Here is a 16,866-nt window from a genome sequence, read left to right as displayed (position 1 = left end):
TATATCCAGTTATTTCTCTCTCTCTCTCTCCAATGGCGCTACAGCCCAAATCGGGCCTTGGCCTCCTCCAAACTATGCCTCCAACCTTGTCGGTCCCGCGGCGATCTTCTCCAGGTTCTCACGTCTAGCAAATTTTGCGCGTCCGCTGCCACTTCATCCTCCCATCTTTTCCGTGCCTTCCTTTTGGTCTTGCGCCCTGCATTTTACTATCTAGGGCTTTTTTCGGCATTTTTTCTGTTCTCATTCTTACTACATGACCAGCCCAGCGAAGTCTCTGAAGTTTAACGAATTCTGAGATCGGTGTCTCTTTGAACAGTTGGTAGAGTTCATGGTTGTACCTGGATCTCCATATTCCGTTTTCGTTAATGGGTCCAAATATCTTTCTTATGACTTTTCTTTCGAAGACTTCCAGTTTTCTTTTTGTCTCTTCTATCATGACCCATGTTTCGCATGCATAACATACTATTGGTCTGATAATAGTTTTGTAGACCCTGATTTTCGATCTTCAGTGTGTGTTTTTGGAGCGGAACATATGATCGAGTGAAAAATAAGCTTTGTTTCCCTTTACTATTTTTTTTGTATTTCTGGTTCTTCTCTTCAATCCGTGTTTAATGCAACTCCAGTTATTTTTCTAGCAATTAATAATTGTGACTGTTTTGTGATAAGTAAATTCATTTGTCTAGTTTTTAAGACCTTGACTGTGCTCTCCAAGTAAGTTTTTCGTCTTAGTGAAGTCCTAGATATTTTAGTTCTGATTTTATTGGAATTACTGTATTGTTAAAGGTGACTTGAAGACATTTGTTGCGCCTTATGGTAAATAAAAGATGAGTAAAAGGTAATTTAAATAGACTTGCTGCTGTTAACTTTTTTCTTAATATGTTAAACTATTCTTCTAATAAATTGAAGTGGTTCTGCAAGCCTTCAGGTGCCAGGAATGGAGTCACATTAGCTAAGAGTATTGCGATGCCATCTGCAAATGTTGTTACGACGCGACTTCTCATTGAGGTTTACCTGGTTTAGGGATAAGAATAATTTGCGCAAATTTTCAATAAATTGAGTAGTAACACAGGCTATTATAAAAGTACTCCTTTACAAGTGAGTTATTTTAAGATTTCTTCTGCAGCTAGATCATATCCTCAGGATTTACGTGGGTTGATACATTTTATTTCTTCTCTTACTTCTCATGGTTTTGAGAAGTCTCATTGGTATGTCCATCGGATAAGGACTATCTAAATAGAATTTTACTTCATCGTCAATAACTTAGCCATTGGGTTGGGTTGGAGTGTTAGAGTGGACTAAAAACATTTGTTAAGTGTTCAGCAATACTACATGCAAGAATTATTCGAAGATACAGAAAAGGACAGACTGAAATAGACAATCCTCACGGCACAGAAATAACTAACAAAAAAGTGACTATGGATATTAAGCGAATTAAAGATAGAAAATCAACAAGGCCCGGAGTACATGGTAAAATTTTCAAGTCATTAGAGGCACACCAAATCACAGCTCTTCAACAAGCTATTCAACAACATATATGAGACTGGTCACTTACCAAAAGACTGGTTACTATCAATATTCATTTCACTTCACAAAAACCAACGCTAGGAAATGTAATATGAATGTAATATACCGAATGAAACTGTAACACTAGCAAAAGAAATCAAATTAAAGGACGTTATCCACTTATTGTATACAAGAAAGATAGGTACCTCTAGAAATAATCAAAACGATCGAAAATATCTACCAAAAGAACACAAAAAAATTAAAAGTGGAAGAAGGACTAACCGACCCTATTGAAGTTGGCAATGGGATAAGACAGGGAGATTCCCTGTGTCCTGTATGATTCAACCTAATTATGGATAAAATAATAAAAAAATTAAGAACTAAAAAAGATACCAAATGGGAGAAAATCAACTTAAAATTATCTGATATGCAGTCGACGCAATACTACTCTCTCAAAGTGAAGACAATTTACAACGTATGCTGCACGAATTTAAAATAACCACCAGAAAATTTAACATGTTAATTTACCCAAAAAAGACAAAATGCATGGTTACAATAGCAAGTTTACTAAGATGTAAATTGGAGCTGGAAGGTCAGAAAATAGAACAAATGATGGAGATTAAATATCTAGGTATCACATTATCTAGCTACGGAAAGCTCTAAACTGAAGTGGAAGATCAAGTGAATAGAGTTAATAGAGCTACAGACTGCCTGAATTAAACAATATGGAGAAATAAAAATATCAAGAAAGAAATGAAAGGTAGAATTTACAAAACAGTCATTAGACCAATAATGACATACGTGGCAGAAACACGACCTGAGACAGAGAGGACAAAAAAGATGTTAGAAACAGCAGAGATAAAAACACTTAAAAAATTGATGGCAAGACACTATGGGACAGAGCTAGAAGTACAGATTTACGACGCAGATGCAAAGTAGAGGACATCAAGAACTGTTAAGAAATAAAAGAGTAAAATGTAACGATCATATGAGCCGAATGACAATAAATGTAATAGTAAAAGCAAGGTAGTAGAGATAGGCAAGAAACGGTTTCTCAATAAGAAGACAATCAGTAGTAAGACCACGAAAACGATGGAACGACAACTTACTGGAGGCACATTGAAAAACAGACAGAGTCATGTCTACATAAAAATAAGAAGAAGATATTAAGGATACCTAGGATCATTGCTACAAAATAAAAACTTGTATTGAAAAAGTCAGCTCTTTTAACGGTCTTGGGAAGATTTTCTGCAGCTTCTTCAAGTATCAATATACGCATACGAATTCTAAGATATTATGTCCTGAGTGTCCTCGTCCCCTACAAAGCAAAAAGCTGGACTCTTACAGAAGATGCCACAAAATGATTACAGACATTTGAAATGTGGTGCTATCGACGTATGTCAAGGGTCTCGTATATACACCTCACAACTAACATAACTATTCTATAGAGGCTAAGAAAAGACAAAGAAATTACATAAACAAACACCGTAAGAACAGAAAAGGGGGCTTACTTTGACCACATTGTGTAATAGTAAATACTGACCTCTACAGTTGATTCTACAAGGCAAGATTGAGGACAAGAGCGGTCCTGGACACAGACGTATATCCTGGCTGACCAATCTTAGGAAATGGATTGGTCTAACGTCAACTGATCTATTTTGAGCTGCTGTGAATATAATATGTGTCAATGTGGTCGCCACTAAAAGATAAACACTTTTAGAAGAAGAAGAAGTGTTCAGCAAAGACGTTTTCTTTGACGTGACCTCAATGAACAGTTTTCACGTCCTTGGTCCTTTTGGATCTACCTGAAAGGTAGGTGCCTGAAAGCGGTTATACTAATCTATTCATGATTCGTGGCGTGTCCGTTGTGAATGGGTACTGTAACAGAAGGTGGTTAGTATGGGTTAAGTTAAACAAAAAGAAGAAAGAACATAATATGTGAAGTGTGCAATGCCAAATGTATGCGGCCTTCACACACTTTGTTTATGTACACTCAGGCGCAAAACCTTCAAGCCATGTCATACTTGTTATTTATTGCTAGTTTTAAAACTTATATATAAATATATATATATATATATATATATATATATATATATATATATATATAATATAAATTTAGAAAAACCCTCGTATAAATACAATTATTCATTTCTATACATTTACATACTGATTTTAACAACCAGACCAATTTGAGTTAAGAATTTTTAGTTGTATTAAAATAACGTTAACACCAACGGATGTTACAAGAGCAGTGGCTTAGTGCAAGATGGTCGTAGCCAATATTATGCTGCCCAGGTGCTAGGTGTAAGTCGCTGTGCTGTTCAAATAGCCATTCAGCGGTTCATTTAAAATGGCAACTACACTACAAGATCAGGATCAGGCCGTAGGAGAGGTAAAATACTACTAGGAAAGCACTACCTAAAATTTTGAGAGTTGCTGCGATCTTACAAAAATTTGAGATCATATCTTTGTCCACCTGCTAAATTGATTTTCAGTATCAAAGTAATCAAAGAAGATTACACGAGCTTTATATCACTCTACTATTTATACAGTCACTACTTTTTGATAACCACAGTGCCAGTTTTATTCGATAAATAAAGTGAAGGTTTGATTATTCGTTTTACTATAGTTTTTTACTTTTGCTATTGTAGAGTTATAGCTCGATTTAAGTCCCGATCCAGTAAAGATTAGATTTTTTTAAAAGTTAAATGTGTCGATAGCAATTAAAGTAAACTGTATACCCAAGCTGAATCAAGCAATTAAGGCGATGCTGGTAATATTTATATTCCACTATATTTATCGTCCTTACTCGACGCAATGAGTACAAGAACGATGGTAATTTATATGGGTAAATTGTTGATGCATAGTGCAACATAAATATTCCCAGCATCGCCTTAATTGCTTGATTAAGCGTGGGTATACAGTTTACTTTAATTGCTATCGACACATTTAACCTCATCTTTCCTCACTAGAGGTCTCTAGTAGCATACTCTGGTAATTATTTTTCCTATAATTTGCCAGAGTAGTCGGTGCGTCTGTGACAAAGATATTAATATTTTATTAAGCATAAAAGTTCCAAATTGCACTGTGATAAAGTGAAAATGATAAGCAGTCTTAGAAAAATAACCGACTTCAGTGTAAGTTTATCTGGGACGAGACCATGGTACAATGAATACACAAGGTATGATACATAATGTTCCAAAATCGGTTCGCTTTCGCGCATGACGTAGTCAAGAACGCTTATTTCCGCAACATTTGAATGTAGTTGTATAAGAAAGACTTTTAATTTTAAGTTTTTTTATATAATTTGGCTAATTTAATTATAGTAATTATAAAGAGATAATAAAATTATGTTATTATAATATTTATCCTTTATAAAACATAGATATCCTTTATAAGACAAGTTTTAATTATCTTTTATTACACGTAGGTACAGGTTAATTAACTTATACTCCAGAGTTCGATATTTCAGATGTTTAAAAAGATACAGAAAAGTGGTAATGGAGGTACACAAAATTTGTACGTATATATACCTACTGAACTAAACACAAAATCAAAATAAATAATGACAAAGTCAACTTTATTTATATCGAATGAGCTAGCTGGCCATCGAATATGAGTGTAGTGAGGGCACACAATATTGCACAACATTTAAAATGACATTTTTGTAATATTCACACCTAAAATTATCTTGGTATTGTTTATAATAATGATAACATTGTATATTTTAATAATGATAACATGATTTAACAAAGAAAAATATGATATTTTGGAAGATGCTAAATTGATTTCCTCCGAAACAGTTCTTGTTGCAAATTGCATAGGAGGCTGAGGCTAGTTTCTTACTTAACAAATCGATATGAAAAAACCATTTAAGGTTTCATAACTAATAATTAATAAAAATAAAGATTTAGACTTACGTCGTTGATCTAGAAGTAGTAAGAAGCTGCTCAACATACTTTTTGGACTCTCTGTGTTCGCCTCCTTGTACGCGTTTCTTTTGGTTGGTTAAAAGGGTAGCCGATGTTGATTTAGGCAAATAAAGACTAGGTGCTGCCTCAGGTTTGAGTTTTAGACCCTTTTTAGAAACGTAATTTAAAAATTCCTGTTGTAGAATTCTTTGGTAATCTTCAGTTTTAAAATGTGTATAACAAATTCTTGCAGTATTACAATTAAAATTATCCTTTCTACAACAAGATATAATCCACAGTTTTCTGGTAACACTATCTTTAGGAAATGTATGAAACCTAAAGATTTTATCTTCATTGTCACTATTGCAACAAGCAATTGCACAGCGTACTTTGAAAAAGGTACAAAACCAGATATACAATGGCAAATAAAAAACTTTCAGTTTTACAAAAAAATAGTATACAATATAAATAAATAGTAACTAAACACCATTTGTATAAAGACACATATATAAGCATATATCTAAATTATTTTTCTATTATAAAATAGATGACTCAGTCAGTATTGAGATACTTTAAAATATATTTATTATCTCATAACTTGCAATTTGCAATAGTCACCATTGATAACCGATATTATTGTTGAACTTTTGTTTTTATACAAGCTTTCTGTCTTGCCGGGGTAAAGTCGTCTGAAGTCGATATTTATTGTGTTTTGCGTTTGAACAAATTTGTGTCTTATTTTCATATTACTATATTGTTTGATAAGTAAATTTTGCATATAGTAATCGGTAGGTTATAGTAATGTGTATATTTTTTATTTTACTAAATTTCATTATAACTCATCTAAAATACCATGTTGAATTATTGTAAAACAGATTTTTCTCTATTGTACTCTATTTTGTTTTTATTTCAGTAAAACTGCTTGGAAGTGAGTGACAGTGAATCAGAATAAGCAAATCTACTATTTACCTATTCACAGTATTTCCTCTGCAGAAAATTTTTAAATTCCAAGGGATTTGCATACAAAAAGAGTACTTATATTATTAGTATATGTATGAAAACAAAAATAAATATTTCGCCTGAATCTCTAGGAGAAGTAAAGGTTTTACGCTACTGAAAAGATATTTTTATTCAATTATAACCAAAACAAAACATTTAAAAAAAAATTAGATCACTTTTTAACCATAATTTCAAAATTAATGTGTACGTTAAGCTGTAATAATGGGTTCGAGGTTGTTCAGGCGATCTTAACTACGTCACACTCCTGGGCCAGCTGTCAAATGTCATGCGCAATATCATACCTTGTGTATTCATTGTACCATGGGACGAGACAACTAAAGGAAGAAGGAAGACATTGCCGAAGGTAAATTAAATACAACATATTTAAATTTTATTAACTAAAGCATAAAAATAAAAAATATTAACATACTAATTATTTTATTAACATAATAATTATTTTTAGCTGAAATAAGATTGTCGGCATTTATAGCGGAGCACAATCTTCCTTTTTTGGTAATGGACCATTTACCAAAAGTAATTGCAAAAATTTGTCCGGATTCCAAAATCGCTCAAGGGTTGGCATGCGCCAGGAAAAAAACAACCGGTATTGTGAGAAACGTTTTAGGCACAGAATCTTTCAAGAATTTATGTGACGATTTAAGAAGAAGAAAATTCTCGCTCATCATAGATGAATCCACCGACAGGTCAACAAAAAAGTATCTATGTTTAGTGGTAAGATATTTTAAAAATAATATAATACAAGATAACTTTTTCGGCCTTATAGAGTTAAGCAGTGCAGACGCTACTACTTTATATAATTGTATTAAAGATTTTTTTTTTTAACAAATTCGGTTCCATATACAGAAAACATGATTGGTTTTGCTTCTGATGGAGCAAATGTAATGATGGGAAAACATCATTCTGTTGTGAGTATGCTTAAAATTGATATTCCAAATTTATATATCATGAAATGTATATGTCACTCGTTTCATTTGTGCGCTTCTTACGCTTGTCAAAAACTCCCAAAACACGTAGAAGATCTGACTAGAGACATTTTTAATTATTTTAGTTCGAGTCCGAAAAGAATTGCCGACTTTAAAGAATATCAATTATTTTGCAATATTAAAATTCACAAAATTCTTCACCCTTCACAAACAAGATGGTTGTCAGTACACCAGGTTGTACACCGAATATTGGAACAATTTGGTGCTCTACAGTTATTTTTTACAACTGCTGTTGCTGAAGGTGATGTCTCGGCTGCAGACAACATTCTTCAAAATTTAAATAATCCCTTAAATAAACTTTTCTTGTTATTTCTTGATTATGTTTTGCCATTTTTTAATATCTTGAACCGTGAGATGCAATCCGAAGCTCCAAAATTACATGTCTTGTACGCTAATGTTTGTAACATTTTGCGTACGATTTTGAGATTGTTACTTAAAACGAGAGTACCTTACTGCAACGCCCCTCGAAAATATTGATTTTAAAAATCCAAGGAATTTTGTTCAGTTAGACAATTTATATTTGGGGACGAACGTTTCCGTGTATTTGCAAGAATTAAATCTAAGTAGTGAACATGTAAGTTTTTTTAAAGTTCGCTGCCTAGATTTTTATATTGAAAGTTGCTCTCAGATAGTTGCACGGTTTCCCATAAAAAATAATCCAACCAAATTGTTTAATTTTATCGATCCTGTAATTGTTAAAAGTGGGTCTATAAGTTCTATTTCAAATGTAGGTTCACTTTTTCCAAATATAGTACCTAGGCCAGAATTGCAAGATTTAGATTCTGAGTGGAGATTACTTCGAAATAATGAGCTTTGTCAGACATTTAGTGACGATGTTTATGAATTTTGGACAAGTGTGAAGGAAATTTCTCGAAGTGATGGTACACATGAGGGGTATAGTTTCAAAGTGTACAATCTCCATGTTTCCTAAATTTTCAGTAATCGAAAAAAACGGATAACCTATTTCATATGAACAATTAAACTAATTTTTCTTTTCTATTGCATTTATATGACAACTACGAGTTAATATACAAATTTTTTCTTTAAACTATTCAAAAATAACGTAAAAGTAATTCTAGAAAAATATTTGGACATTGTACATTATGAAAATAACTAATGGAGTTTGCCCACATTGAAAATAACTTACGAACATCATTTATTAAACTTATTTAATTTATTGAGATAATACATAATTAATTATTCAAAAATAGGTAATTAAATGGAAAGTCCATCATCTTCTTTGACGTTCTCACACGACGTTTCATCGTCGACAGTTCCATTTTCTGGTGCTGCATTGTCTTCTCGATTGTGTTCGATGATGATGAATTGTACATATAAAATTGACGTAAATAATAGGCCTGCTGATCCGGAATCTTAGGCAAAACTTGATTTTTCCGTCAGTCAAAAGAAAACGTTTCTACACCTTCATCCCGTTCTTTTAAAAGGGTATAAAATGCTTTGGACCTCAACGTATGTACCCTTTTTTGGATGATTAAGTTGGCTTTCATGTCGTTATCATGGCACGCTTTTATTTTTTCAGTCAATTGTAAGCATGTCGAACATGCATCGGTTCTAGGAGAACCAAAACGAAGGTTATATTGTGTATTAAAAATTTTCCTGAAATAGCTTTCTTTTACTGGAAGGTTTTCATTTTTTTTAAGTATATTTTCCACATCGACTTTATATTCAAAGAAGAATCCAGATATAACCGTTAGCTTTGTCCCCGCGAATGAAATTCAATTACGCGGAATTTGTTAATAAAATCCATAACAGCATTTTTTTCAACATGTACTTTTCCAGCTTTCTCTCGCCACCTCGATTTTCCGTTGCAGGAAGGGAAGTTTTATAGAAATTTTTTGTAACTGTATCAATTTGTCTCCTAAAACTTCCATGAAAGCTTTCTTACACACAGCCAACATTCTGTTTTCGTTAGTCAGAATATAAAATCGTGTTTGAAATGTTTTTGCAACATGTTGCGAATTTTTTGGGCGTTTACGCTGAATTGGAACTGTTTTGCAATATTTCAGCAGAAAATTATCTTGAAATGTTTTCTTCTTTGTCCCATAAAATTTAGAGTGGAAACGTATTATTTCGTTCATTTGTAGTAACGTACATTGAAAAGCACCACTTTTGTGTCCACATTTCGGATAAATTGGGAGCGATTGTGGACTATACCTAAAATAAAATCCATGTTTCTACAAAGATATACAAAATCCTTTGATGCAACTGACCTCAATTTTTTTTGCTGACTTCTTTTCCATGATGTGGTAATACGTTGCCTTTTTCGTGCTTTATTACTAGCTACAGGAGTAACATTTACCTCCATTATACGATTTATTTCTTTAGAAATTCGAAAAGATATGATACTACTTTAATAAACAAACTGTGCTTCCTCACAAATCACATGCAATTGACACCAACATATAACGTAAAAACGGAACGTTTTTAGCGCGAAATTTGTTGACAAGTCCGAACAGGATATTGCACGCTTTGAAATATTCGCCACTATAAACAAAAAACCCATTGGAGATTGTACTCTTTGATTTTAAATATTGGATAGGAGTTAATTAATATTTAAATGGGAATAAGCCACAATTAAAGGTTAAAATACATTTATTGACGTTTCAATTTCCATATATCAAATCCTTATACGATAGAGCCAAAATTACTTGTTCTAACGAAAATTCGTTCTTGGAGGAGAAACATTTGTTAACAACTGTTTTATTAAAAAATGATTATCCTTTATCGTTTATAAATAAGGAATTTTCAACAATCGATCGAATAGAACAAAACAACTTAGAACGAGATCCTACAGCATATACAAGGAATAATACGAGGAAAATAACAATACCATACATAAAAGGATTATCGGAAAAGCTTAAAAGGATAGGAAATAAATTCAACATTTCAACAACATTCAAAACAACAAACACGTTGAGATCTATTTTGTCCAAAACCAAACCTAACAATGAACAAGAAAGGACAAAGAATTGCATTTATAAAATACCTTGTGAATGCGATCAGTTTTATTTAGGTGAAACATCAAGGCCATTAAATGTTAGAATAAGTGAACATCAATCCTATATTAAAAATAGAGAATTTGATAGATCTCAAATATGTAAACATGCATGGGATAATGAACATAGGGTTCAATGGAATGATTCAAATATAGTCCTAAAAGAAACTGATGGTAAAAAGAGAAAAATCAAAGAAGCGGCTCTAATTATGCTAAATGAGACCAATTGCGTCGCGAATTCCTCGGCAGAATGTAGTAGGATCTGGTTACCCATATTGAAAGAGGAAGTTATTAAAAGGAAAATACCAGTATTGGTAAGTCAGTAACATATAGAGAATACATCATTTATATTTTTTAAATAACAAACATATAAAATCGGAATTTGGTATTTATTGAAGGTAAACTAAATGCAAGATCAAATACTTACCATGTCGGGATAGTATTATGAGGTTTTTTCCTGGTTTTTCCCTCATAATTTACTATGGAATCACTAACGGGAGAATTTTACTGTCATCATGGCATGTATTTGTCTTTTTAAAGACGAATTACATGTTATGATTTTTTCTGACGGATATTCTCACGTTAAAGTTGATTTCATGTAATCGAATGAACTATCTTATAAGTAAAGTCGTCCCAGGAACGCAACTCAACAATATTGGCAATATCATTTTAAAGTCGTCTACTTTAAAATGTATAATGTATGTCTGAATTGTCAATATAGATGAGTCAGATAAAATTAAATTATTAGAAGAATTTTTCACTAAGTAACAAAAACAAAATTTGTTTTTAATTTACTAATGTTTGTATTTTGAGAACGATTTCCGAAGTGGAAATTGAAACGTCAATAAATGTATTTTAACCTTTAATTGTGGCTTATTCCCATTTAAATATTAATTAATTTAAAATGCCACAAGAAAATAGCTTCAGAACATTATTGGATAGGAGATTGTACGGTTTGAAAATTAAATGTCATTGGAGATTGTACGTTTTGAATTGAAGTCTAATTTTCTGCCCTCAAAATTTATTGGAGAATGACTATTTTGAAAAGAGATTTTCTATTGTTTCGATTCAGAACTAGAAACTCACCGTAATGCGACATCTAACTCATTTTTTCTGAAATATGGAGATTGTACACTTTGAAACTATACCCCTCACATGTATTCATCCTCTTAACTAAATTTGTGGAAAATATGTTATGTCTTCCACATTCTTCTGCAAATGTAGAAAGATTTTTTTCCGCCATTAACTTGATGAAAACAAAGCAACGAAATCAGTTAAGCACAGAAACAATTACAGGTCTGTTACACACAAAAACTTATATTAATAGGGACAATTGCTTCAATTTTCCAATTGAAAAAAAATTACTCAAATGTATGAATGACAAAACATTAAAAAATATACAAGAAAATGAGTAAAAATATAAAGTATTGTTATAGTAAAAAAAAAACCACAATATAATTTATATGTAAAAAATGTAGCTATAGTTATGTAATATTATAATCACAGTACCATTGTTTCTTTTAATGTGTAAAATATATGTAATAGAATTATATTTATATAATATACATGAAATTTATTCTTAACATTATACTGTAATATATGTATTGTTCTAAATATTGTTGTTTATTATTTCCAATGATAAAGAACCAACTTATTCATCTTTATATAAAGAATAACTTTTTTTTATTATTATTATAGTTTTATGAAAAAAAGTTATTCTTTTAAAAAATTCTGAATGATCTAAAACCTAATAATTGCATTCTAGATTTTAGATCATTTAAAACATTTTATAAAAAATAACTTTTTTTTTTTCATAAAATTAAAAATAAAAAAGTTTCCCATAGTCTCAAATTAAGTCGCCGCCATAATGCGAAACTTTTCTCATTTTTAGTTTTATGGAAAAAAGTTATTCTTTCTAAAAAGTTCTGAATGATCTAAAACAGAATACAATCATCAGATATTAAATTTTTTTAGTAATATAGGCAGTTTATAAAAAATATGAATTTTATGTTCATATTTTTTGACAAACCTCGTGTAAATGGCTTAAAAAATTTAATTGATAATTGATTTTAGGTTTTAGCCCATAAAACTAATAAAAAAATTCCATTATGGTGTTCACTTAATTGGACGCACTGTATTATAATATAGATATTATATTATTATAATTTATGTCATTAACGTCATTGCATATGATCTACCGAAATCTACCGAATTTTGCCGAAGGCATCTCCCGATATTGGATAAACTCCACGGAACATCACTGGGTGCGTTAGCCCTACAATGCATCATGTAGCATATATGCTAATATTGAAGAGTTCCATTTTCATTAAATGTTTTATGATAAATACACCTAAATGCATAGTGTAACATACTATATCCACACGCGAAACCCTACTAAGTCGGGTTTCGCTGTGCCGGCCATAGATGGCGCAGCAAGTACAGAATTTTAATTCTAAATGTCAGTTGTTGTTTTGGTGGTTGGTGTGTGTATCTGACATAGTAAATTTGTGTTTTTTTGAATATTTGGAGCGGTTTTGGCAGGCAAACTCGAAAAATTTGGAAAATTAGGTAAGTATTTAAACTATTTGTTATATCAGTGCATATCCAGAGTCCATAAAAATAAATTACCTTGTGTTCTAATAAAATGTAGGAAATATGCTACAACATGCATTTTATGTTTTTTTTTTAATCTTAGGGCGATGGACAAATAAAAGGATTTTCGAAAACCTTTGACAAACCAGGAGTTGGAAAAGTTGGCAGAATGTTTTCTTGAAAGTGACGATGATCTGGAAGAATTGGACGAAGATAATTTAAGTGAAAACGTTGATAATTGGTTAGAATGGGCTGCTCAAAAGTTTCAAGATCCTGTGGATTACGCCAATTTGGACATTGAAAATACTCCAATTATTTTTGAGCATAAACTAGATGATGTAGAACTAACCAATTCGAACGTTAAAAATAATAATGAGGCAGATCTTGTCGACGAAATAATACCTGAGAATGAAGACGCGAACGGCGCAGAAGAAAATAAATTTACACTGGATAAAGATGCATTCAAATCTATGTGCTGGAAGCAAGCATCTTTTGAACAAAATGTTCAGGGTACAACATTTAGAGGTGATGAAAATCTCCCAACAAATATAATGGACTTATCAACACCCTATCAGTTCTTCAGGTAAAACCTAATAAGTCAATTATTCCTTTTGCAGTTTAGTATGTAATTTGTTGATTTTTTTCCAGATACCTTTTTATCGATGAGCTATTTGAGAAAATCACTAAAGAATCGAACCTCTACAGCAATCAAAAAAATATTTCAAAACCGGCGAATATAACGACTGGAGAAATAAAGAAGTACATTGGTATCTGCATTTATATGTCAGTAATAAATATGTCAAATATCAGAAGATACTGGTCCGAGGAATATGGATTTGAAAAAATAAAAAACATGATGAGTATCAATCGATTTGAAAAAATTCGTGAAATGCTACACTTCAGTGATAACACAAAAATGCTTCCTAAAGATCATGCAGATCATGATCGTCTGCATAAATTGTGGCCAGTTATTGACTCTTTGAACGAAAGATTCCAAACTGTTCCATTTGAAAAGTGTCTATCTGTAGATGAGCAAATGTGTGCAACAAAGGTCCAACACTACATGAAACAGTACATGCCACTAAAGCCTCACAAATGGGGCTATAACTTATTTGTTTTATCGGTGTTACGGGATATGCGTACCAATTTGAAATATACTCGGGCCAAGAAAATTCTGAGAAGTACCGTTTTCCAAATGAGCCTGATCTTGGGGCTTCAGCAAACGTTATTATACGCTTGTGTCGGTCAATTCCCAAAAACTGCAATTACATTGTCTATTTTGATAATTATTATACAGGAATTCCTCTGATGTCATATTTATTCTCAAATGGCATTCTTGCGTTAGGAACAGTGAGAAGGAATCGTTTGCACAACTGCAAATTTTCTAGTGATATTCAAAAAAGAAACCGCGAGGTTCTTTCGAAGAATATGTAACTTCTTTTCAAAATGCTCCGTTTGTCTCAGTTTTATGGCTGGATAATAAAACAGTCACATTACTTTCTACATACATGGGTTCTTCTCCAGTTCAAGAAGTGCAAAGGTTTGATAAAAAAGAAAAAAAACGAGTGGAGGTACCATGTCCAAACTTAGTGTTAGAATATAACAAACATATGGTCGTAGTGGATCTTTTAGATAGTATTTTAGGGCGTTACAAAATCTCAATGCGAACCAGAAAATGGTAATGCAGAATTTTTTATCATTTATTTGACATTACTATCATCAACGCATCGCTACTCTATCGGAGGGTAGAGAGGCAAATAGGAAACAGAGCCATAATGTCAATGGAAAAATTTCGTGCTGAAATCGCCAATTGTCTGTGCAACGTTGGGCAGAATGGTTCAAAAAAGAGGGGAAGGCCATCTTCTTCTTTTGACCGAAATTTAGAACAGAAAAAGAAAAAATCATCTTCAACTGCAATTCCTCCAAAAGATGTAAGAACTGACAACTTTGGTCACATTCCAAACTGGAGTAATACCAGGCAACGATGTAAAATACCCGGCTGCAAAGGATTTTCTTTTATTTTTTGTGAAAAATACAAAGTTCACCTATGTTTGAATAAAAATAAAAATTGTTTTGGTAACTTCCATCAATAAACTGTTAATGACAATGGAACTCTTCAATATTTTATATGTAGCAGATATGCTACATGATGCATTGTAGGGTTAAGATCATTTTTCCTTTCTTTGTATCATAAGTGCATGTTGTAGCATATGTGATACATTTAAAAAAAAAATAAAAAAATATATAATAAAAAAGCAAAAGACTTTTTAAAATATTTTTTACCCATTCACAGCACTAATACCTAACCAAAAATATTTTTTTGAAATAAATTCAAAAAATCATGCATTGTAGGGTTGGAGTGGTAAGAGACTCAAATTAAATCAAAACGCAACCGTCTGGTTTTTTTTGTTTCATTGAATTTTTAATCAACAGCATATCTCTCTTTACTCATGGTACAATGAATACTCATGTGTATTCATTGTACCATGCTCTTTACTGATCACTCATTTTGCAATTGTATGCTGGATTTATCCGTTTATTGTTTATTTTTTGTATTCAACCAATTGTAGAACTAGTGTTTATTTGTTTTTATGTACCTATATTTCAACTTTCTGATGGAATAAATTGTGTTTGTTTTTAATAACGTATTTTCTTTACTCTGCCAGACTCTACTACCAACAAGTTCCCTAAATAAATATTAAATTTAAATCATGTGAAAGATCAGGCAGTATCAGTCTCAATTAAGTGTGTGGAAATTTCTCTGGATCTATTTCAACCGAAAATATTTTTTATTTGTTTATAAAGTGTGTAACAACATATATATATATATATATATATATATATATATATATATATATATATATATATTCAGGGATTCTACAGTATTCACTGCCTTCACTCGCTCAACCGTTTCCATCTCTCTCTGCTGTCCTATTCTCCATCGTTTAGGACTCTCTTACTCATGGCGTCCGTCTACTTCGTTCCTCCAGGATTTTCGGGGTCGTCCTCTTTTCCTCCTTCCTATGGGGCTCCATTCGGTTATTTTCTTTATCCATCTGCTGTCGCTAGTTCTTCTTACATGTCCATACCACTTTAGTCTTTTTTGTTCTATACATGTTATGTCTGTTTCTATTGATGTTCTTTGCTTTATTTCGTCATTACTTCTCCTATCCATTCTTGTTACTCTGCATCATCTTCGCAGGCATTCCATCTCTGTTTCTACTATGTTATTGCTGTTTTCCTTGTTTATGGTCCAATTTTCAGCCCCATATGTCATAATACTTCGCACTAATGTTTTATAAATCTGTGTTTTTGTCTTCATATTTAGGTGTCTATCCCACCATACTGAGTTAAGTTGTCGGATTGCTGTTTTTGTTTGTCCTAATCTTTGTGTAATTTCTTCCTTTGTTGTTGCCTTATTCGTGATTATAAACCCCAAGTATTTGAGTTTATCCTTTTCTTTGATTGTTACGTTGTCATCAATCTGTAGATCTTCTATGTCTTCTTCACTTGTAGATAGGTTCTCTATTTTCGCGAGGTTAATATCTAGGCCAGCCGATTAGTGTGACAACAACTAATCAATAATAGTAACTTCCATATCCTTTACATTTTCGGTTTCACAACATAATTTGTTGTTTCTTATTTTGCTTCTGGATCTAAGGTTTCTTAATTTTCTCCTTTTATTTACAAAAAGTTAAGTGGCGCCCTTGTTCTACTTCTCCTTCTTATTGCACCGTCTCCTTTGGAAGGTTGGCGATCCAAATGGCAATTGTAGCTTTGGAAACTGCTGCATAAAAGAGTTCTATAAATGAGCGGTCAAACCATCTCCTCAGGCCTTTCA

This window comes from Diabrotica undecimpunctata, chromosome 10 (assembly GCF_040954645.1).
Source record: "Diabrotica undecimpunctata isolate CICGRU chromosome 10, icDiaUnde3, whole genome shotgun sequence".
NCBI lineage: Eukaryota > Metazoa > Arthropoda > Insecta > Coleoptera > Chrysomelidae > Diabrotica > Diabrotica undecimpunctata.
This window is presented reverse-complemented; position numbering follows the sequence as displayed.